Source organism: Salminus brasiliensis, chromosome 19, assembly GCF_030463535.1.
Source record: "Salminus brasiliensis chromosome 19, fSalBra1.hap2, whole genome shotgun sequence".
In the NCBI taxonomy this organism is placed as follows: domain Eukaryota; kingdom Metazoa; phylum Chordata; class Actinopteri; order Characiformes; family Bryconidae; genus Salminus; species Salminus brasiliensis.
This window is the reverse complement of record NC_132896.1, coordinates 3406114-3430649: the sequence shown is the minus strand read 5'-3', so window position 1 is coordinate 3430649 and position 24536 is coordinate 3406114. Positions and strand designations below refer to the sequence as shown.

Sequence of the window (24536 nt, the reverse complement as noted above, 5' to 3'; positions counted from 1 at the left end):
ATATAGTGTTTATTTTATAGTGTTTATTTTATAGAAAGTTTATTTTATATAGGGTTTATTTATAGATTTTTTATTTTATACAAAGTTTATTTTATACAAAGTTTATTTTATAGTGTTTATTTTATAGGGTGTTTATAGAGTTTATTTTATATAGTGTTTATTTTATGGAGTGTTTATAGAGTTTATTTTATATAGTGTTTATTTTATAGCATCATTATTTATATTGTGATCATTTTATAGAGTGTTTATTCTTACACAAACTGTAACAACTGCAATTTCCCTCCTGGGAAGTATTTCTGATTCTGATTCTGAGAGAGAGAGGTTGAATCAGAGGTTATGTTCACGGGATTAGTTAAACCCATAATAAAATCCTAAGTGAAGCTCTGAGAATGAATGAAATGCAAGAGAAATGTAGGCTATGAGCCCTGTAACGCCTTCTCTAGCTGCCTTTAACATTTTTCAATTTTTCTTTTTTCTTCTTACATGAACATTTGCAACCATAACAACTGCAATTTTCCTCCTGGGATCACATAAGTAGTTCTGATTCTGAGACTCCTTCTGAAGACAGGGTGTAGTACCAGCTTCGTACACTAGATGGCAGCAGTTGCCTGAGGAACTAGAACACACACACCGACCACACTGAGCTCCCTGTTGAGGGCAGAGGGAAGCTGTAGGCCGAGACTGCGTTTGATGAGCGGATTAAATTAGATCAGACGCGGTGTCTGATTTCAGGCAGGCGTGCGCCGTGTGATTCAGAGTCTTTACCAGCAGAAGGAGGATGCGTTTGTCTTTGAGAGGACCTCAGGGAGCAGAGCTTACCGGGCGGGCGTGAGAGCATGTCTTTAGCCTGTTTAGGATCATCCTTATGAGGCGCAGTCTCGACTGCTCTGTGCCTGAACTTTCACATTACACAGCCGGTCCTGTCGAGATAACACATGAAATGGAATAGCAGAACAGGCCGCCTGTTCTCTCCCGTTTGATCTCTCTCTCTTTGGGCTCTACAAAGAAACCCAGTTATTTTTATTTAGCTCTCTCCAAGAGCACAGTGCGTTTCTTCAGAGGCCTGATGCCTCCTGTTATGCATTCTCTTTCTCGCCGAGAAGGCCGGATCAGCCCTGATTGAATTCATTATTGATAGTGGAGATGATGAGCGATCTCACTCTGGTGGGCTTTCTGGACTCCCCTGCTAATGTTACGTTAGCTGTCGCCTGTTTTAACTCATATCTGACTCATATCAGCTCTATATATCGAAGGATTGCAATATTATGCTTTGTAATACTGTAACTATTCTCTAATATTATTGATGATTAATTAATAGTTTACATGTAGAGATTGGAGGCAGGCTGTGGTTCATCTTGTGTTGTGTTTACATCCCGACCACTAGGTGGCAGTGTTGTTTAGCCAAAAGGTCAACTTTTGTATTATTCACATTTTATGTGATTGTGATTTTATTAAAAAATTTAAAACTAAAAAAGATTAATAAAGTTGCAAAATAATGCCAGCTAATGTTACGCTAGCTAGCATTGTTTCAAGCTATTGTTCTGCTAGCTAGCATTGTTTTAACTTGTATCTGACTCATATCAGCACTAGGGGTGTAAGAAAATATTAATATATCGGAAGCATCACAATATTTTGTTTTGTAGTACTGTGATGATTCTCAAAAACATCATTTATTATTAATTAATAGTTTACATGTAGAGATTAGAGGCAGGCTGTGGTTCATCTTGTGTTGTGTTTACATCCCGACCACTAGGTGGCAGTGTTGTTTAGCCAAAAGGTCAACTTTAGAATTATTCACATTTTATATTGTGTGTGTATATAGTGATTTTATACTATAAAATTGTATTTAAAAATTCTAAAATATCGCTATCTAATGTTACGTTAGTGAGCATAGTTTCAACTCGTATCTGACTCGAATCAGCACTAGAGGCGTAAGAAAATATCGATATATTGCAGTATTGCGATATTATGTTTTGGAATATTGTATCGATTGTCAATAATCTTATTGACTATTAATTAATAGTTTACATGTACAGATTGGTGGCAGATAGTGGTTCAAACAAATGTGGAAATATCACCTTGCCTACAGTATCGCAATTACGGGTAGGCGATATGGTATCATATTTTATTATCATGATATTTAAAGCCATTTGCACTACATGATCAGACCAAATGCATGAGTAGCAGCAGATCCTCAAGGTACCATCACACAGCAGATAAAGTTGCCCAAATCCGATTTCCTCGCCAAACCCGATGTTCCCACCTAATGGTGCTTCGAAAGGTATATGGTGTATCATGACACGTTGAAATATGGTCATATTGCTCAGCATATTGCAGTATATGAAACACCCCTTTATTATGGTGCATATTATATAGCCATTATCTGGCCAACACCATTACGAAAGTGCAGTGTACACTATATTGACAAAAGTATTGGGACACCTGCTCATTCAAGAGTATTAAAACAGTCTATCCTGCTTTTGTTGGAGGAACTGTCTCTACTGTCCAGGGAAGAAGGCTTTCTAATAGAGTTTGAAGGAGCATTGCTGTGAGGATTTGATTGCATTCAGCTACAAGACCGCTTATCATCGTTAGGAAGCGAGTGAACAGTCAGCTCATGAAGGTGCTGAAGACACTCTGACAAGAACCAGACTGTGATGTTCTAGATAGACGACTGGGTCATCAGAACATCTCCAGAACATCAGCAAGCAGGTCTTGTGGGATGTTCTCTCCTGATATGCAGTGGTCAGCACCTACCAAAAGTGACCAAGGAAGGACGACCGGTGATCTGGCGACAGGGTCATGGGTGGCCACGGCTCGTTGATACTCACGGAGGTCCCGCCCACCTCACAACTTCCAGGACTTCTTAAAGGATCTGCTGCTGCTAATGTTAGTCTTGGTACCAGACACCACAGCAGGACACCTCCAGAGGTCTTGTGGAGTCCACGCCTCAACGGGTCAGAGCAGTTTTGGCAGCGTCAGGAGCATCTACACAATATTAGGCAGGTGGTTTTAATGTTATGGCTGATCTTGTGTGTGGCTGTGCGAATGATATGGAGTTCAGCAGACTGGAGCAGAGCAGAGCAGAGCAGGTGATTGTGTAATACCATTGTCTGGCCCCTCTGGCTCTTTAGCTACCGTTTTTATTGCAGTTCCCAAATTAGCGCTGTGCTATCGCTGGCTATAGGCACACTGCGCTCCTGTGCTGTGGAGATCGCACTGCTGCAGTTGCTTGGCCCATTTTCAGCGTTCAGGCATTTCAAAAGAAATCTACAGTAAATAATGTAGCGTATTTATTACATAACAGCAATTTAATGGGAATTTCAAATTGGGTTAGGGCTTCAGTCGCCATCACACAGCTGTTACGTAATGATGGCATGCTTCAAATGATGCTGCAACACTTCAGATATACGCAAATATGCTGGATTCACCACACAGCAGGTCTGCGCAGAACTGCTGGACTACTGGACATTCATTCCTCAGGTAGAAGTGAGTGGAGATACGTGGGTTTAAAAGACTTCTGTAGAAGCTGAAGTATCAACTGAAGCTTTTTACTCCAGTAAAAGTGTAAAAGTACTGGTTTCAGAACCACTTCAAGTAGAAGAGTAAAAGTAATGGAAGGAAAACAAAGGCCGAAAGCTTAGGCCGCACCACAGGGGTCTATAGTGCACTAACCCCCCCCTCTCCCCAAAAACCCATTTCTCTAAAAGTCATAATGAGGAGAATGATCTATTAAAATGTTGATGTTAAAAATGTTGGGCTGCACTAGGCTCCTGTTTCAGCTGCAGATCTGCCCATTGAAAATGAAGCATTTTAGTAATATCAGCTCTATTAAAGGAGCGTCTCTGTGCTCTACTGAGCATTAACATGAGCTTCATGGAGGAAAATATGAGGAGTCGTTGTCTAGAAGTTCTGTAAAGCTGCAGAAAGTCAAACTTCAGAGGCGTGTGATCAATAAGCTTTATTGGAATGTAAATGTGGGGCTCAGTCGGGACGTTTCACTGCAGCTCTCTTGTTCCACTGTAAAATACACGATATATCGAGAAGTTTGTGGACACCCCTTATAATGAATGCTTTCAGCTGCTTTAAGTTGCACCAATTTCTGACACAGATGTGCAAATGCTCACACACACACACACACACACACACACACACAGCTTGTCTAGTCACTGTAGAGAAGAAGTACTGCCAATAGAATAGGACCCTCTGGAGCAGATCAACATCATGAACCTATTGGCACCATGCTGCTTAATACCTGGCGTGGGCTAGAGTGAGGGTATAAAGCCCCCCAGCATTGAGCTGTGGAGCAGTGGAAGAACTGTGTTCTCTGGAATGATGAGATGGTGGAGCTCCATCCAGTACTTTTTGGGATGAGTTAGGGAATTGGGGATGATGAGGTGTGGTGGTGATCATCATCCAACACTCCCACTGACCTCACTAACGCTCTTGATACTGAATGCAATCAAATCCTCACAGCAATGCTCCTCCAAAATCTAGTAGAAAGTGTTCTTCTCTGAACAGTAGAGACAGTTACTCCAACAAAAGCTGGACCAGCTCTTTTAATACCATAACAGTGAATGAGCAGGTGTCCCAATACTTTTGTCCAAGTGATGTATATGGCACACAGTTGCAATGCTGCAGTGTGACCGCAATACTAGTGCTCTATTGTGCAGCTCTTGAGCACAGTGGGGAGAGTAGGCCTGCATCTGAACGCTGTGGGAGTGATGCCGTTGGAGCTTTGCCCTGTGATGTGGTCTGTGTGTGTGTGTGTGTGTGTGTATGTGGTTGTGGCTGTGTGTGGGGAGCTGCGGTCAGCCGCACACACAGCGGGTTGAAAGCGCAGCACAGATGCTAGGCTACATGCTAATGGAACTGTGGAAAATCACAGAGCGCAAATAAATAGTGGTCTTCATGGCAATATTTTGGGGTTACGTTATGTGGACAAAAGTATTGGGACATCTACATTTTAAAAGCCTGTTGGGCTGAATTCAATAATACATAATCAGTGGCTCAATACAGAGATTGAGGGGTGTGTCCCAATACTTTTGTCCACATCGTGAATGAGGGAAAGCAGAGGGTTCTAAGGGCCTGTGACTGACAGGGGCCTTAAAATGTATTAATTGAGTCTTTTGGCAGAATGTTGCAATTGTGGGGCCCAGTGGAATACCTTTTTAATAGGGCCAAAATCCCTGGCGGCCCCCCTGTGTATAGCCACATGTGTCCGGTACTTGCATAGAGCGCCCTCTATGGTGTCTTTACAGGTGTTTCTGATTACTCAGGTTGTGTCTAATTGCATCATAATTGCTACACCTGTAAAAAGGCTGCGTCCCAATTGCATGCTGCACACTAACACTGTATGTTGTAGACTACACGCTATTCTTAACAGAGGGAATTTGGCAGGTTAGTTAATCACAGTTGTTTTCTATTCATTGTTCCAGATGTGAGTGGCTCCTCCCTTTCTGTTTCGCATTGCATTGTGGGATAGCACAGGATATAGCATAGGATATTTGAGTATACTGAGTATACTCAGCTTTGACGCTTTTCTCTCTAGTGTATACTACTAGAGCTGGGCAATATAACGATATTTTATCGGATCGTGATACAAATTTTATTATGGTGATAACAATAATAAGCTTTTCTAAGCATGTGGAGGAGACTGTTAGTGCTTAATAAACACTGATCAGCTGCAGGTTTCATTACTAACAGTGTAATTAGACTGGGTTAATCAGACAAAGAGCAGCAGATGTAGAGTATAAATAAAAGTATCGGTAAAAAATAGTAGTTTTTAATAATCTGTGGATACTGATGTTTTTAGTCTGTAAAAAAAGTCTCTAAATATCGTGATATAGTATTTGTGCTAGTGTTGCACCGATACAGATACAGCCGATACTGACCCTTACACACTGTATCGGCAATAGAGAGCACCGATACCATAAAGCTTACTGATGCCATTTTTTAAAATTAATTAATTAATTTATTTTTTACGTAGAAAATTTTGTTTTGCAGATTTTATAAAAGCCAAACTTTTAAACAACCAGTAAACAGACAGTAATAAATAATTATTACCATTGAACAGACTTTTAATAGAACTTTAAGCTCATTTTCGTAGTGTTTTTTTAGTCCTAAAACCAAAAGTTTAAGAGTTTAGCAGCTTGTTTTAAAGGCACACACTGAAGTTTAGCATCTCTTTCTCATCTCGTGTTCTTATAATGAAATGTGAATTTTAAACACTAAATAAAAAGCTTTTTACTCGAGCTGAGCCAGATTATGCTTCCCTGCTTGCTTACTGCACTGTAGCAATTTTTATCGTTTCAAAGCTCTGAAACTTTTCAAATGTGCCGGTACTCAACCAGTACATGCTGGTCTTCCTTTTAAGGATCATCAGGATTTATAGTCATTTATCGAGTATTTAAGTCAGAGTTGGTATCAGTATCAGTATTCGGTATCGGCAGATACTTGAAAATCTGGTATCGGTATCGGAAAGGAAAACGTGGTATCGGTGCATCCCTAAAGTTTACCTTATTGCCCAGCCCTACATACTACTTCCTCTAAAAGTAGTTAGTATGAGTGCTCAGTTGAGAGACACCCAAAGTGTGAACTGAGTAAAAGAGCATAGAGGAACCTCTTTTGGTTCCTTAAGGGAACCTTGAGTTTGAAGAACCTTCATATCACTTTCATCATGGTCTGCTTTGTCCACAAGACCTTTTCCGTGCAGGCTCTTTTTACTGCAGTTCGGCTTACTGTACCTCGGCCCTCCTGACTAGTGGCTTGTGTAGGTTCTGCCTCCTGAGGAGCGCTTCTGACCCACCAGCTTTGGTCCTCATGTTCACAGACAGCAGGAAGATGTCAGCAGATGAGATGCCAGAGGTGACCAAAAACCTGGAACCCAGCGAAGATGCTGAAAACGCTCTGATCTGTGTGTGTGTGTGTGTGTGTGTGTGTGTGTGTGTGTATGTGTCGACATATGAACGAGTTTGCACCTGTTCCTTTCTCCAGTCCGGAAAACCCACCCGCTCCAATCCCACCCCCTCTTTTTTGAATGAAGTGAAACTTTCCTGTGAGCAGGTGCAGCATTTACAGCCAGTCAGACCCTTCGTTTATCTGAGCCTCCGACGATGCTCTTCTGAAGACGCCTGGGCTTTATCGGCTTGTCTGATTATTCAGCCGGTAAGCAGATAACTGAGTGGGTCTGTAGACGCAGCATCTCCTACATCCTGTCTTTTCACATCCGTGGTTTCTGCTCTGCTACAGCGCCCCGACCTTGGTGATGAGCCATGAATACATTTGCATTGCCCTGTTTTTCTCGTGTTTTTCTTTTCAAGACGTCTGCGAGACATCTGTGAATTGCGTAATGAATTAAGGGGCATGATTAAGGCAGTGCTGAGCCGAACGCTGACTGGCAGAGAAACCCACAGTACAGTCCTGCTTTCCTGTAGGGGTCCTCGTCCAGGTTCATCTTCAAGAACCCACACCGACACACTGCTCCACCTCTCTTATTCCAAGCTCGGTTTGCAAATGAGGTCTTCCAAGCACACAGTTCTTCCACTGCTCCACAGCTCATTGCTGGAGGGCTTTATAGCCCTCTATAAGCACACGCCTGGCGTTATTAGGCAGCATGGTGCCAATAGCTTCATGATGTTGATGTTCTGCTCCAAAGAGTCCTATTCTATTGGCAGTCCATCTTAAAGTAGCTGAGTGCATTCCTTAGACCTGGATTTCAGAAGGAACTAGTAATAAGCAGGTGTCCCGTTACTTTTGTCCAAGTAGTCTTCATCATGGGGAACGAGGGGAAAGTGTATAAATGTGAATATTTACCATCACTATATCACTATAATTAGCATTATTGGCAGTGTAGGGGCTGGTGGAGTGGTTGGTGTAGTTCTCCCTCTGGCGAACCGGGGTTTGATTCCCCAGCCAGGCACCACCCACGCTACACCAGCCGCCAGAGTTCTGGGGCAGGACTCTCAACTCTACATTCTTCTACCTGTGTAACAGGATTCAAATGTAAGAGGCTCTGGAGAAATGTGCCCTAAATATGAATGTAAGGAGAATTAGTGCTTTAACCGTCAGCTACTACACCCAAGCCCCCCCCCCCCCCCCCCCACACACACCCCCCAAGTGTAGCTGCTGAAGGGTACTTTGGAAGTCAGTAGAATCAGTCAGGAGTTATTAATAGGACAAAATGAATCTTTATTGACTTTTTCTGCCGCTGTCCTGTTTGCTGGGGGCCGTGCGAGCTGTTCCATCATTCTGACAGATCGAGTGCACACGGCTGTGCGTGCGTGTTAGTGTGTGTGTGTGTGTAGGAGTGTGATGTTGTGTGAAAGTATGATGGATGGGCTGTCAGCTGGACGAAGTTGCCGGTGCAGTGTCCACCTGTGTTTCAGCTTTGGCTGTTCTTTTTTTTTTTTTTTCTTCATCAGGCCCCAGACGGGGCGGCCCATCGGCATATGCACTGATCAGAGCGCCGCAGCTGGTGATGGATTACTTGGTGTTTGGAGTGGGGGGTTGCAGTGAGGGGGCTGCAGTGGCGGGCAGAGCGCAAGCTGTGCTACTGTCAACATTTTTATTGACAATCGAGCGTCTGCTCGTCATATTTTCTTGTGATGCGTCATGTCTGCATCATTTGCACCGGACATTACCCAGACTTTACCCTGCCAGCCCCCTAGAACAAAGTCCGGGTAACGGCAGAGGGAGCCTACGTGTGAATAGTGCAGGGGATTGTGTGCAGAGTTCACAGTGGGACATGCTGTACCTCATATACCCCCTACACTGGCTCTAGAGCTAGACGATTATTATTATTGTGGCTACATGATATGGACAAAAGTATTGGGACACCTGTTTTTTTTTATTGTTGCTTCTGAAATCAGGGGTATTAAAAAAGAGCTTCTCCTGCTTTTGTTGGTGTAACTGTCTCTACTGTCCAGGGAAAAAGACTTTCTAGTACATTTTGGAGGATCATTGCCTTGAGGATTTGATTGCATTCAGCAGAAAGAGTGTTGGTGAGGTCAGGATGTTGGATGATGATCACCACCCCTACCTCTCTCTCCCCAAAAGTACTAGATGAAGCTCCACCACCATCATTCCAGAGAACACAGTTCTTCCACTGCTCCACAGCTCAATGCTTGGGGGGGGGGCTTCATACTCCTCTACTAGCCCACGCCTGGCGTTATTAGGCAGCATGGTGCAGATAGGTTCATGTTTGTTTATCTGCTCCAGAGAGTCCTATTCTCTGTGCATTCGTTAGACAGGGTGTCCACAAACATTTGGACATTTAGTGTGTTTTTAAATGGTGGAGAAAGTCCACACCAGATCGTTTGCATATAGGAGCTCAACACACTCGCAATATCTCCACCCATCTTCTGAGCGATCCTCCGTGATGGAGAAGACTGAATCAAGTGAATCAAGTGAATCAGGTCAAAGAGTCAAACCGGAAATCTGGAGCCCAGATCCAGAGAGGCCTTTTCGTCCATATACTTTTGTAAACCTGTGTCTGTCTGTGGTCAGTTTACTGCAGCCAGAACCTGGAGCTCTGGGCTCTTGGGGGTCCTGCATCAGTCCGCTGCTTTCTCCCCAAACCCAGAGAGAACATGCAGCTTCCTGTCTATTAAAGTGCACAGTCATGCTGAGGTGCCACACACACACACACACACACTCAGCCGTGGCTCGGAGTGTGTCAGGGCCGATAGACATCAGCCGCTCTCACTGTCCGCTTTGTTATCTGCCGTCGCTCCAAGCTTTCGGAGTGTGGTGAGGGAACTTTCGGAGAATAGACGGAGGCTGAACTCTCCAGGGGTCCGGCTTCTAGCCTGAGCTATCCAATCGTTTTTGTGGTGGTGGCAAGGACGCGTGTGTGTGTGTGTGCGCGCATGTGTGAAAAACAAAATGCTTGCATATTCACTCAGATCCGTAAGTACACTGTATGGACAAAAGTATTGGGACACCTGCTCATTCAGTGTTTCTTCTGAAATCAAGGCTATTAAAAGATCTGATCCTGCTTCTGAACTGTCTCTACTGTCCAGAGAAGAAGAAGACTTTCTACTAGATTATGGAGGAACATTGCTGTGAGGATTTGATTGCATTCAGCGATGAGGATTTGTGAGATCAGGACGCTGGCTGATGATGATCACCACCCCACCTCATCATCCCCAACTTCCCAAATGGTTCCTCATCCCTAAAGTACTGGATGGAGCACCACCACCATCATTCAATGCTGGGGGGCATCATACCCCTCTAGCCCACCCCTGGCATTAGGCAGCATTGGGCCAGTAGGTTCATGTTTATTTATCTGCTCCATCAATGCTCTGGAACGTTTACTTATTCCGCTGGGTCTGGGGCACGGATGCAGTGGGTGGAGACCCTCCACTGTTAGCACTCCATTGGCTGAAAATGCAGAATTTAGAAAAACGTCTAGGCTGCGTTTTACTCTACGCTAAATCCCGCCTCTGCAGGCTTGAAATTGACCTGCTAACATGCATTTAAAAAACTTTGAGAGGGTGGGAGACCTGCTGATGCTGAGAGTGGAACTAATGGAATGCCCTTAAACAGCCAAGTCAGTCAAACCGGGCCTGGACCCGGTGTGTGTGGCTGTGTGTGTGTGTGTGAGCGCTGTGGTGTTCAGGACATTCCAGATCTCTGCTTTGGCAGGGAGTAATCTTGACTTGTCATTTATTGGAAGCAAATTACAGTGTTGATGTGAACAGCTCCTGTTCTGCTGCTCGGAACATGCTGTTAGAGCTCTCGCTTGTCATCGCCTCACAACAGATAAAGCCTTATTTTTGCCGCAGCCTATTCCCACTTTCGCCGAGTGCTCGCGCGTCTGATAGCGGATCGTCCTCTGGGAGCGCGCTCGGATGCAAGGAGGCGGCGGAGGCCCTTTGATCAAACGATGAAAAACTCACGCGCTGTCAGCCGCTTAGAGGAAAAACAGCGTTTATCAAATTCCCACCATTTAGCTGAGGAGAAGCAGGCGGCCTGTGAGAGACGCCAGCTCTGCTTCTCACATCCAATTACGCTGCTCTCAGGACGAGGTGCAGCGCGGCTGCTGTTCCTGCTGCAGAGACGCCTCAATAATGATGGAGAGTTTGAAAGATTGAGAGGTGAGAGAGTGTGTTCAGAGATGACAGCTCTCTCTCTGCCTCTCTCTCTCTCTGCCTCTCTCTCTCTCTCTCTCTCTCTCTCTCTCTCTCTCTGCCTCTCTCTCTCTCTGCCTCTCTCTCTCTCTCTCTCTCTCTGCCTCTCTCTCTCTCTGCCTCTCTCTCTCTCTGTCTGCCTCTCTCTCTCTGTCTGCCTCTCTCTCTCTGTCTGCCTCTCTCTCTCTGTCTGCCTCTCTCTCTCTCTCTGTCTGCCTCTCTCTCTGTCTGCCTCTCTCTCTGTCTGCCTCTCTCTCTGTCTGCCTCTCTCTCTCTCTCTCTCTCTCTCTCTCTCTGCCTCTCTCTCTGTCTGCCTCTCTCTCTCTCTCTGTCTGCCTCTCTCTCTCTGTCCCTCACTCTCTCTCTTTCTCTCTCTTTCTCTCTCTCTGCCTCTCTCTCTGAATGTCTGTCCAGCAGAACAATGAAAGAGAGAACAGAGGCGACTCACCGTCCGCACTACAGCCGGAACATCGACTCTTCATCACTGACCCCTCACTCGCTCTCTCTCTCTTTGCCCATTTCTCATTGTCTCTTGCTCTCTTTCTCTCTCTGCCCCTCTTTTCCCCCTTCTGTCCCTCGCTCGCGCTCTCTCTCTCTTTGCCCCATGCTCGCTTTCTCTGTCTCGCTCTCTCTCTCTCTCTCTCTCTCTCGCTCTTTCTCTCTCTCTCTGCTCCTCGCTCTTTCTCTTTCTCTGCCCCTCGCTCACTCCCCCCCCTCTCTCTCTCTCGCTCTCTCTCTCTGCCCATCGCTCTCTCTTTCTATGACTGTCTCTCATTGCTTGTCTCTTGCTCTCTTTCTCTCTGTTCTCCTCCCTCCCTCCTGACCGTTTATAGGATCAAAGGCTGTCAGAGGTGTCCTGTGTGTCCAAAAGTATTCAGACACTCTATATTACAGCACCAGTTCCTGACGCCGGCATTTGGAGCTTGTGTAATCACCATAGAACAGCCTGGCCGCTGGAACGGGGCGCTCTGGAGTGTATCCTCATCTGTCCCGGCGCAGTGCAGTCATCCTTCCCTCACTCTCTTCCCAGCCCATCTCATAATGGCCTGCACTCCTAGCTCCCATGGGGGGAGCGGGGGGAGCGGTGCAGATGCAGCAGCGTTTGTGGGGGCAGTTCCTTGTGTTTTAATGAGGAGAAGCAGGCCTGCCTATGTGTGTGTGTGTGTGTGTGTGTTTTCTTCATGTCAGCGTTGGACGTGGCGTTGCCGTCCTTCGAGTAAGAATGGGGGCTGAAGTGTGTAAGCGGGTTCTGATGATTGAGCCCTTCGTGAGGGAGTGTGTGCACGTGTCTCAGATCTGAAGTACAAAGCTGTGTTGGAGGTGAACTGGAACTGCCTGTTCTTGCTGCGGCGCTGGTTGAACCCCAGCAGAGCTGCAAATCTCCAGGAAGATGACTGGGCTGTTTATTTTGTGCATCGCTCGCCTGCGGTCTGCAAAAACGCTTCCCGGCTCATCAGCAAGTTGTAGCGCATTGCTTTCAGTGCGAATCCCTGTTCTGCAAGACAGACAGGACATGAAGGATGGGGTTTATGGGGCAAGGGGAATTAGTGATGGACAGTACAACACAAAGGGCCAAAAAAAATATAAAAAAATTGGGGGTGTGTGACGAGATTCACAGATTGAGAAGAGGGTTGGATGTGTGGAAAATGGGTCTCAAAGCAGATACAGTTCATGATTGGCTAAAAGGAGTGGAGCTGAATCTGCAGGTGTATGGAAGCGTACGGTCTGTGTGCAGGCCACTCAGATGGTGGCTGTATCTCTCTCTCTCTCAGCCCCTGAAGCTCTACCAGTGCACATTAAATGTCAGGATGTGGGGCAGAACAGCAGTCCCGCTTTCCTCTCTGAAAGTGACAGATATCATCCCTCCATGGTGGCGTTCTCTCAGTGTGCTGCTCTTGACCGCAGGCTGTGTGCAGGCCACTCAGATGGTGGCTGTATCTCTCTCTCTCTCTCTCTCTCTCTCTCTCTCTCTCTCTCACTCTCTGTGTCTTCCTCTCCTTCGCTCTCACTCAGACCCTCCAGCTCTGACACAGCTGGGAGAACTGTGTGTGTGTGTGTGTGTGTGTGTGTGTGTGTGTGTGTGTGTGTGTGTGTGAGAGAGACTCTGTAAAACCTGCTATAACTAACCGGCTGAAAGGTCAGCAGCTGGGGGTTCTTGGTGGATGGTAGTCTTAAAGCATGCGTCACGCTGTCAGTCTCCTGCGGTCAGTCAGGGTCATCTCCAGAAAGCAGCAGTATCCTCTTTAAAGAGCCGTGTCGTACCTTTTATACCTCAAATACAAATGCCGGTTTGTCCGGCCTGTCTGCAGTCCAGATCTTAGGACCAGATCTCCCGCTGTTAAACACAGGGCACATGTGAACAGTAGATTGAGACAGCAGTGAGGTGAGCGGCCTGGTGAGCTGCTGGGGTCTCGTAGGAAGCGAGGATGGGCTAATTTTCCACTTGTGAAACTCATTGGATTAGTGTCCTCAGATCCCCAATGAGTAAAAAGTGTAATAAATAGGGAAGGTGATGAAACACACTGGTAACACAGGGGATGTAGATGTTCTACAGGAATCGAAATATATCCCGTATACGGGTTCAAATTCGGCCTACGGTCCGTGTTCCTTGCATACCGTAATCCCTTAATGCACTCGCGATTACCAGAGGGGTCAAGTAATGCAGTACAGATACTTTGTTACTTTACTACAGTAGAAATGTTGGTTATCTAAGCTTTACTGGAGTAATTCTTTATTTCTATTAATTAATTCATTATTACAATTCAGTAATTAATTATTTTTCAGCAACTTTTTTAGTTCTACTTCTTACATTTTCACCCAATTATCTGAACTTTCTCCTCCTTACATTTTAAAAACAGCCTCGTTCCTCCTCTTTCATTTCCCTTTGTTTTCATTCCGGATCGTCATCAATAAAAAACCCTCTCCAGATAAATCTCTCCATCCGGAAAGTGAGAGTCTGATCGTGGTTGGATCAGATGTGGTTGGGTCATCCGTTGGTCTACTGGTGTGTAATAGCTAGTTTATAGTGGGTGAATGTGCTGTGTGTGTGTGATTGGGGTTTCTATAGCGAATGTGTGTGTGTTAGCATTAGCGTTAGCCTCCACTCGGTTCTGAATGGGTTCTTCAGTGCTGGTTTATAAACAGAGAAAGGCGAGTGAGTGGTTCTGCGGTTCTCCCGCTGGTAAAACAGTGAGAGCGTTTCAGTGAGAGTTTTATAAAGGGTCAGATATTATGGTCTGTTTTCATGTTCCACTGTAAAATAGCTCCACACTGCAGAAGAACCTCAACTCCTTTATTTACCTTCGGAGAACGTCCGCACTGCTGCTGCAGCCGGCAAAATGCATAATGACCGTTAATGGAGTCTTGAGGACACCAGATGGCGCTCTGAACACTGCGGTTAAAACAAAGACTCAGGACTGGATTAGGATTAAAAGTGATGATACCCGATCCATTAAAAATATGCCTGGATCAGCCCTGATCCTGATTCGCTGGATCAAATCAGGGCGTCCCTGTTCTCCAGTGTGTGATGGGATGGGAAAATCAGCCTTCTGTTCCTGACTCTGCCTCTGTTCAGCACAGGGCCAAAAGTAAAAGGTAAAGGTGCATGTATTTGTCACTGTACAGCGAAATGTGTCCTCTGCATTTAACCCATCTGTGGTAGTGAACACACACACACACACACTAGTGAACTAGGGGCAGTGAGTACACACACACCCAGAGTGGTGGGCAGCCAACTCCAGCGCCCGGGGAGCAGAGAGGGTAAAGGGTCTTGCTTAAGGACCCAACAGTGGCAGCTTGCCGAGCCCGGGAATCAAACCCACAACCCTGTTATCGAGAGGTTCAGTTCATTAAAAAAAAAACCTAATAATAACCTGAACCCTGTTTAAGCCCAGGCTGTTCCCACAGTAACAGACATGCTAAGTCTTTTAGGAGAAACGCAGAAACCGGCCATTAAGTGGACATGAGTCACGACCATTTAGCTTTGGGGACTCAGGATGCAGCAGCCAGACTAATACATAAACATCCCCTCATTAATGAATCCGTCCCCTCCGCTGTTCGATCCTGAGATCACAAACTCTTCAGAGGGAAAAAGGCTTAAAGCACAGTCTCAGAAAAAGCAGAAGGTCACAGGAAACAGCACAGCCATCCTCCCGAGACTCTTTTAAAGTTAATATGAAGTGACCTTTCCCGCTCTGCGTTTCCACGTCTGCTTAAAATTCAGCAGCGTAAACAAGCCAGACCTGCCGTCCGGCAGCAGCAGAGCACCCGCACCTCCAGCAGGGGCAGAGCACCCGCACCTCCAGCAGGGGCAGAGCACCCGCACCTCCAGCAGCGGCAGAGCACCCGCACCTCCAGCAGCGGCAGAGCACCCGCACCTCCAGCAGCGGCAGAGCACCCGCACCTCCAGCAGGGGCAGAGCACCCGCACCTCCAGCAGGGGCAGAGCACCCGCACCTCCAGCAGGGGCAGAGCAGGCTTGTGAAAAAAGAGGACCCACTATTTTCCTGGGTGCGTTCGGGGTCCCGTAAACAAACACAGGCTGCTGACACTCTCCTCCCCTTTAGCGCCCCTGAGAGAGAGGTTTCTGAACCCGGCTCTGCTCTCAGCGCCCCTCAGGGCCCGCACGCCCCTCAGGACGGCTTCAGCAGCGGAGATTTGGGAGTGTAGTTCTAGTGGGGGGGGGGGGGGGGGGGGAGAGTGAGAGTAACGGGAGAGAGAGAGAGAGAGAGACAGAAAAGAAATGGGAAAGAGAGTGAGTAAGGAGAGAGAGTGAGAGAAAGGGGAGAGAGAGAGTAAGGGTAGAGAGCGAGAGAGAGAGACAGAAAAGGGAAAGAGAGAGTAAGGAAAGAGGGAGGGAGGGAGAATGAGTGAGTGAGCAAGGAGAGAGAGTGAGAGAAAGGGGAGAGAAAGGGGAGAGAAAGGGGAGAGAGAGCGAGAGTGAGTAAGGGGAAAGAGAGAGTGAGGGTGAGTGTTAGTGAGTGAGTAAGGAGACAGAGGGGGGGGGAGTGAGGAGAGTGTGAGTGAGTGAGTAAGGAGAGAGAGTGAGAGTAACGGGAGAGAGAGAGAGAGAGAGACAGAAAAGAAATGGGAAAGGGGGGGGAGTGAGGAGAGTGTGAGTGAGTGAGTAAGGAGAGAGAGTGAGAGTAACGGGAGAGAGAGAGAGAGTGAGACAGAAAAGAAATGGGAAAGAGAGTGAGTAAGGAGAGAGAGTGAGAGAAAGGGGAGAGAGAGAGTAAGGGTAGAGAGCGAGAGAGAGAGACAGAAAAGGGAAAGAGAGAGTAAGGAAAGAGGGAGGGAGGGAGAATGAGTGAGTGAGCAAGGAGAGAGAGTGAGAGAAAGGGGAGAGAAAGCGAGAGAGAGAGAGAGAGAGAGAGAGAAAGTCAGAAAGGGGAGAGAGGGAGAGACAGAAAGGGGAAAGAGTTAGTGAGTAAGTAAGGAGAGAGAGCGAGAGTGAGTAAGGGGAAAGAGAGAGTGAGGGTGAGTGTTAGTGAGTGAGTAAGGAGACAGAGGGAGAGAGAGTAAGGGGAGAGAGCAAGAGATTAAGTGAGTAAGAGGGAGAGAGAGAGAGAGTGAATGAGTAAGGGAAAGAGTATGAGTAAGAAAAGGGAGTATGGTGAGAGGGAGGAAGGGTGAGCAAGAGTGAGAAAAGAGAGACAGTGGCTGGAGGGAGAGAGAGAGAGAGAGTTTGAAAAGAGAGGGAGTGAGCGAGAGTGTGGAGAGAAGGAGAGATGGAGAACGAAAGAGAGAGAGAGCGAGAGAGAGACATTGAGACTACCAGTGTATCTTCATCACCAGCACTGCAGCCCGTCTGCTTCTTCCTCTCTGCTGCCCTTCTTTGTCAGAGGCATCAAATGATTCAGTTTTACCCCAAATTAAGGAAGGCCACCCTGCGGCTGCGTCCATGCGTGAAATGTGTAGTGATTTGGGTGTCATACCTGTCTCTCCCAATAGGTCAGTATCAAGCAGGCTCGAACACCGAGGGGAAATGCTGACCTTTTCAATAAGCAGCTCCCTGTTCTCCTCTGCGGGGTCTGAATCTGCACAGCAGACCAGAGAGAGAGAGAGAACGAGAGAGCAAGCGAGCGAGCGAACGAACGGACTGGGCTTAACCTGGGTAACTGGGTCTCATCACCTGCGTAGGCTCGCTTAAGCCTAAAGGCACAAAGGTAACCCTTTAATTGCTGTCCGCTTACTTCAGTCACACTCTGGAGGAGCAGGACCGGTGGCCTGTGGCCAGTGTCCGTTAAGAGTGTAGGCCCACTTCAGCGGCTGCCAAGACAGCGGGCTTCTTCTAGACAGCGGGAACAGAAAGGGCCTCTTGTCAGAGATTTGTCCCTGTTAGATTAGCCGCATCTAGGCCATTATTTAACCCCTCGTGTCCCGGAGCTTCTGAACAGGCCGCTATTGTTTTGCATCGCATATCTTATTGCAGTCAGCCCTCTGTCTTTGCCGCAGCTGCCAGAGCCTGTCATTTAGCCGAGCATCTAATCCCAGTGCGGTTCTGATACTCCCAGGCCAGCTTTAGTCAAGGTGAGACTTCTGGACCGCGTGCCTGTTCCAGAGCGGGTTCTCACGCGGAGGTTCTTCTTTGTTTGCGTGGTCGCAGCGGTGCCTACAGTCTCCTGAGAACGAGCTCAGTAAAGGCATTGTTCAGCAGCACACAAAGGCACTCTATAGCACAGACTCAGGTTCATGTCCCAGCTGTGCCATGTGGCGGGGGGATCTGAGGATGCAGTTGAGTTGGGGGGGGGGGGGGGGGGGGGGGTATATGCGTATGTCCTCGCTGGGCTGATGATGCTCTGGACTTCTGATTACTTCAGCATAGGGAGAAGTATGAGTGGGATTTGGGAGCTGGAGGAAGGAACATGAATTCATGTTTAAGCCTCTAAATTGCAAGAGCACCCCCTGCAGTCCCTCCCCTCAGCCTAACTTTTTATTAATTAGTGTTTAATCAATAATTCAAACGAGTTACTGAATAATTTATAGTTTTTGCTTTATTTGTAGTAATCCCTGCATAATCCAAAGCAGATACTAACAACAAATTGTAGTAGATGCTGAATAATTAATAGAAGTTTTTCATAATTCATCCTGTCTTCTGAATAATTCATAGTGGAGACTGAAAAAAATCATAGTAGATACTAAATAATTAATAGACATTTTGAATAATTCACACTAATTTCTGAGTAATTCATAGTGGAGACTGAAAAAATACATAATACAACCTGATAATAAGTCATTTATAGAAGTATCATAGTGAATACTACAATAATTATTAATAATGACTGAAATTTTCATATTAGATACTAAATAATTAATAGAAGCTTTGAATAATTCATCCTGTTTTCTGAATAATTCATAGTGGAAACAGACAAATCGTAGGAGATACTAAATAATTTATAGACGTTTTGAATAATTCATACTAATTTCTGAATAATTCATAGTGGAGACAAAAAAAAATAATAATACAACCTGATAATAAATAAATTATAGTAGTATCATATTGGATACTACAATAATTATTAGTAATGACTGAAAATTTCATATTGCATACAGAGGCTTTGAATAAGAAATACTGTTATGGTGGATACTAAATAATACATAGTGGATACTTTATATTATTCAGTGGATACTAAATAACTCATAGTAGACTCGTAGTAGTTCTGAATAATTAATAGAAGTTTTGAATAATTCATGGTGGATACTAAATGATTCATAGTGGAGACATACAGACATACAGGGCAGTGGTGGCTCAGCGGTTAGAGCGCCGGGATATCGATAACAGGGTTGTGGGTTCGATTCCCGGGCCCTTTACCCTCTCTGCTCCCCGGGCGCTGAAGTTGGCTGCCCACCGCTCTGGGTGTGTGTGTGTACTCACTGCCCCTAACACATGTGAGTGTGTGAGTGTGTGTTCACTACCAGATGGGTTAAATGCGGAGGACACATTTCGCTGTACAGTGTACACTGTTCAGTGACAAATACGTGCACCTTTACCTTTACAGTTATAACTAAATTTAATCTAATAGTAATTATAAAATGATTTATAGTAGATACTAAGTAAATTATAGTAGTATCATAGTAGATACTACAATAATTAATAGTAATTACTAATAGAAATTCATAGTAGATGCTAAATTCTTAATAGAGGTTTATACTGTAATACTGTTTTCTAAATAATTCATAGTGGATACTGTATATAAAAATGTATATAGTAATTACTAAATAAATAATAGTAGTTCTTGTCGAATGTATAGTAGATACTACATTAATTATAGTAGTAATTAAATAAATTATAGTGGGTACTGTAAAACACTGAATACTGAATAATTCATAGTAGATATGGAATAATTTATAGACATTTTGAAGACGTCCTACTGTTTTCTGAATAATTTATAGGAGATACAGAATTATCCATCGTAATGACTAAATAACTCATATTAATTACTGAATAATGCACGGTGGATACAGAGTCAATTGTAGTAGTTTATTTAACATTAGAATGGATACACAAAACAATTAATAATAATTACTGATCTAGTGAATGATTAGAAGTAGATACATAATAATCTAAAGGAGACTTTTGAGTAACACGGTTATCTGAATAATTCATAGTGGGTACAAAATAGATTATAGAAGTTAATTAAAAAAACTGAAACATTTATAGTAGACACTAAATAATATGACAGTAATTACTAAATAATTTCTAGTAGATACAGAATAGTCAAACAGATACAAAGTAATACATAGTAATTACTAAAAAAAATGAATAGTGTTATCGAATAATTCATAGTGTATACTAAATAAATTACAGTAATTATTGAATAACTCATTAGTGATAATGAATAACTCATTGTAGATACTGGGTCATTCATCCTGGTAACTGATTAGTCTTTAGTAGATACTGAATAATTCATAGTGGTTAGTGAATCATACTGAGACTGTGGTACAGTATAGAAGAGCAGGTCTGATTCCTTAGCTTTCCCTCTCTCTCGCTGGACGGTGGTTCAGCAGCGATTGGGTTCTTTTCCCCTCTCACACGAGGCCTCATTTTAGCGTGACCCTGCGTGCTGTTTGGCCCAGAGCGAGACTCGGCCGTCTCGGGCGTCCAGAGCGCAGGGATTAAAAATAGCGGCTTCAGCAAAGAGACGAGCAAGAGAGAGCGAGAGAGCAAGGAGTGAGAGACTCAGGACTCTTCTCTCTCTCTCTCTCTCTCTTACTCCCCCTCTCTCTCTCTCGCTTACTCTCTCTCTCTCTCTCTCTCTCTCTCTCTTACTCCCCCTCTCTCTCTCTCTCTCTTACTCTCTCTCTCTCTCTCTCTCTCTCTCTCTCTTACTCCCCCTCTCTCTCTCTCTCTCTCTCTCTCTCTCGTGCATGCCCACTTTCTTGCGCTTTCTCTCTCTCCTGCTCTCTCACCACTATCCCCACTATCCCATTATCTGTCTGGTTCTTTATTCTCTCTCTCTCTCTCTCTTACTCCCCCTCTCTCTCTCTTACTCTCTCTCTCGCTCTCTCTATCATGCTCTCTGTTTTTCACGCTCTCTCTCTTACACTCTCTCTCTCACTCTTACTCTCTCTCTCTCTCACGCTCTCACTCTTACTCTCTCTCTCTCACGCTCTCACTCTTACTCTCTCTCTCTCTATCATGCTCTGTTTTTCACGCTCTCTCTCACTCTCTTACACTCTCTCTCTCACTCTCTTACTCTCTCACTCTTTCTCTCTCTCTCTCTCATGCTCTCTCTCTCTCATGTTCTCTCGCTCTTACACACTCCCTCATTCTCTTACTCTCTCTCTCTATCATGCTCTCTGTTTTTCACGCTCTCGTCACTCTCTCTCTCTTACACTCTCTCTCTCACTCTCTTACTCTCTCTCTCACGCTCTCTCTCTCGCTCTCACACACTCCCTCACTCTCTTACTCTCTCTCTTTCTCTCTCTTTCTTTCACGCTCTCTCTCTCACGTTCTCTCACTCTTACACACTCCCTCATTCTCTTCCTCTCTCTCACTCCCTCACTCTCTTACTCTCTCACTCTCTCTCTCTCTCTCTCTCTCTCTCTCTCACGTTCTCTCGCTCTCACACACTCCCTCACTCTCTTACTCTCTCTCTCTCTCTCTCTTTCTTTCACGCTCTCTCTCTCACGTTCTCTCACTCTTACACACTCCCTCATTCTCTTCCTCTCTCTCACTCCCTCACTCTCTCTCTCTCTCTCTCTCTCTCTCTCTCTCTCACGTTCTCTCTCTCTCACACACTCCCTCACTCTCTTACTCTCTCTCTCTCTCTCTCTCTCTTACTCCCCCTCTCTCTCTCTCTCGCTCTCTTTATCATACTCTGTTTTTCACGCTCTCTCTCTTACTCCTCCTCTCTCTCTCTCTCTCTCACTCCTCCTCTCTCTCTCTCTCACTCCCCCTCTCTCTCTTACTCCCCCTCTCTCTCTCTCTCTTACTCTCTCTCTCTCTCTCTCTCTCTCTCTCACGTTCTCTCGCTCTCACACACTCCCTCACTCTCTTACTCTCTCTCTCTCTCTCTCTCTCTCTCTCTTACTCCCCCCCTCTCTCTCTCTCGCTCTCTTTATCATACTCTGTTTTTCACGCTCTCTCTCTTACTCCTCCTCTCTCTCTCTCTCTCTCACTCCTCCTCTCTCTCTCTCTCACTCCCCCTCTCTCTCTTACTCCCCCTCTCTCTCTCTCTCTTACTCTCTCTCTTTCTTTCTCTCACGCGCTCTCTCTCACGCTCTCTCTCACTCTTACTCTCTCTCTGTCACGCTCTCTATCATGCTCTCTGTTTTTCACGCTCTCTCTCACGCTCTCTCTCTCACACTCTCTCTCTTTCTCTTACTCTTACTCTCTCTCTCTTTCTCTCACACTCTCTCTCACGCTCTCTCTCTCACGCTCTCTCTCTCACACTCTCTCTCTTTCTCTTACTCTTACTCTCTCTCTCTTTCTCTCACACTCTCTCTCTCACGCTCTCTCTCACGTTCTCTCTCTATCTCTCACGCTCCCTCTCTCTCACGCTCTCTCTCACTCTTTCTCTCTATTTCTCTCTCTCTCACGCTCTCTTCCTCTCACACACTCTCTCACTCTCTTACTCTCTCACTCTCTTACTCTCTCTCACGTTCTCTCTCTCACGTTCTCTCGCTCTCACACACTCCCTCACTCTCTTACTCGCTCTCTCTCTCTCTCCCTCTCTCTCTCCTGCGTGTGCAGTAAATCACAGCGCCAAGTGAGCAGCATAATATTTAGGCCGTTAGTTCTCAGCAGTACAGAGAGATGATGTGGGTTTAGAGATGGAGTCATAAATTCAGCGGCAGGGGAGATTTATTCACACCGCTGGCGGCCGGTCTGCCGCTCACTCTGGGACATGCTGGCCACTGATTGGTCAGCTGATCCCTGGTTCTTCAGCTTTTTACACTGCTGTGTGGGACCTACAGGACTGAGTACAGCAGAGGAGCAGAGACTCCAGGACTTTCCGTCCTGATCAGATTCTTATAAACCGAAGGTCATTCCTGAACAGCTGCATCCCTACAGATGTTCCTGAACACTGTGGAAGCCAAGACATCTGGTGTACACTGTATGTCCAAATGTTTGTGGACATCCCTTCTAATGAACGCATTCAGCTACTTTAGGTTGCTTCTATTACTGACACAGATGTGCAAATGCACACACACACACACATTCACACAGCTTGTTTAGTCCCTGTAGAGAAGTACTGCCAATAGAATAGGACCCTCTGGAGCAGATCAACAAACATGACTCCATTGGCTCCATGCTGCCTCTTGTCACTGAATGCTATCAAATCTTCACAGCAATTCTGATCCTGCTTTTGTTGGAGTAACTGTCTCTACTGTCCAGAGAAGAAGGTTTTCTACTAGATGTTGGAGGAGCATTGCTGTGAGAGTTTGATTGATTGCATTCAGCGACTAGACGATTAGTGAGGTCAGGATGTTGGATGATCACCACCCCACCCCACGTCATCGTCTCCACCTCCTCAACTCATCACAAAAGTACTGGATGGAGCTCCACCATCCATCACTCCAGAGATCACAGTTCTTCCACTGCTCCACAGTTCCTCAATGCTGGGGGGCTTTATACCCCCTCTACTAGCCCACGCCTGGCATTATTAGGCAGCATGGAGCCGATAGGTTAAGTCTCTATATGCGTCCACCGGTTCCTCCAAACATGAAGTGACCGTTCAAATGACCAGGTCAGGACTGCAGCCATGTCAGTGGTTCCAGACAGTGGCCAGTAATAGGCGTTCCTATTGGCCAACCAAATGAGCTTCAGCTTGCCACCTGTAATCAAACAGTGGTAGGTGTGTATGTGACGCCCAGGTGTTCTATGCCTTGGTCTAATTTCTGAATTAAATACTGTCACAGACGTTAACTCCCATCAGCTACCATCGGACCCCCCCCCCCCTCTGTTCCTAGTAATAAAAACATCTGCTGGAATACATTGACCTTTTCATCTGAGCCTTCAAATGCCAGTGTTTCTGTAGCGCAGTGTTTGAAGGCAAAGTGACATTTTCCGCTTCGCAGCAGAATTGGATCGATCTTTAGGGTTTCTGTCAGAAAGTGCAAATTGGTCACTCCAGGGCGTGAAGGAAATAGCCAGGTGTTTTGTTTTGTCTGAGGGGCCGAACAGAGAATTCCTCTCCCTGGCCTGAACATGTTAAGTAATTACAGGGCCTCAGGACACTGTAAAGGTGAGGGAAGAGGCCTCTTGAGCTCTTGAGACCCACACAAGCCATTAAGCAGGAAACTATGCTGCTGAGCTGTATTGAGCGCACGGTACTCTCTCTACCCTGTTTCCAGAACCTGCTGTTTGTCAGCATTTCAGCTGCAAGGCTTTACCGTATAGACTCTTCACTAGGAAGGCTAGAGACAGCATTGCTAGGTAGGAAAAGCGAGGCTCCCCAGCTCCAATGCACCAGCTAACAGACGCCTGTGTGATGACCAGCATCACACTAGAAGTGATGAAGTGGGGAGTAAGTGCCACCCCTGAGAGAGTAAGGCCAGTTGTGCTCCCTCTGACTCCGGCCGCTGATGGCAAACAGAATGACCCAGGATTTGAACCAGCGATCATCAGATCATAGAGGCAGCACCTCAGTCCAGTGGATCACTTGGAGCCTCTTTCAGCCGACAACAAAAAATGTCGAACTCTCAACCCCCAGGCCATGGTCCCATATATGGACAAAAGTATTGGGACACTTTATTTTTCAGTGTTTCTTCTGAAATCAAGGGTATTAAATAAAAAAAGAGCTGATCTTGCTTTTGCTGGAGTAACTGCCCCCCCTCTCTTTCTGTCCCCCCCCCTCTCTCTCCTCCTCTCTCCCCCTCTCTCTCTCTCTCTCCCTCCTCCTCCTCTCCTCTCTCTCTCTCTCTCTCTCTCTCCCCCTCTCTGTCTCTGTCTCTGTCT

General features: G+C 45.8%; 2 protein-coding genes across 3 annotated transcripts in view; one reads left to right on the top strand and one right to left on the bottom strand.

The window, feature by feature from the left end:
• Positions 1 to 24536, bottom strand: part of ciapin1 (cytokine induced apoptosis inhibitor 1) — a 303079-nt gene that overhangs the window by 242354 nt on the left and 36189 nt on the right. The window contains exon 1 of one of the 2 annotated variants that reach the window (XM_072662933.1): positions 20680 to 20684. The exons of the other annotated variant lie outside the window; for it this stretch is intronic. The gene's annotated coding sequence lies outside the window, so the exon portion shown is untranslated. Of the gene's footprint in view, positions 1 to 20679; positions 20685 to 24536 lie in introns of those variants that run through there. 2 annotated transcript variants of the gene reach the window in all.
• LOC140540575 (transmembrane protein 263-B) overlaps positions 1 to 24536 on the top strand; it is a 38767-nt gene that overhangs the window by 5101 nt on the left and 9130 nt on the right.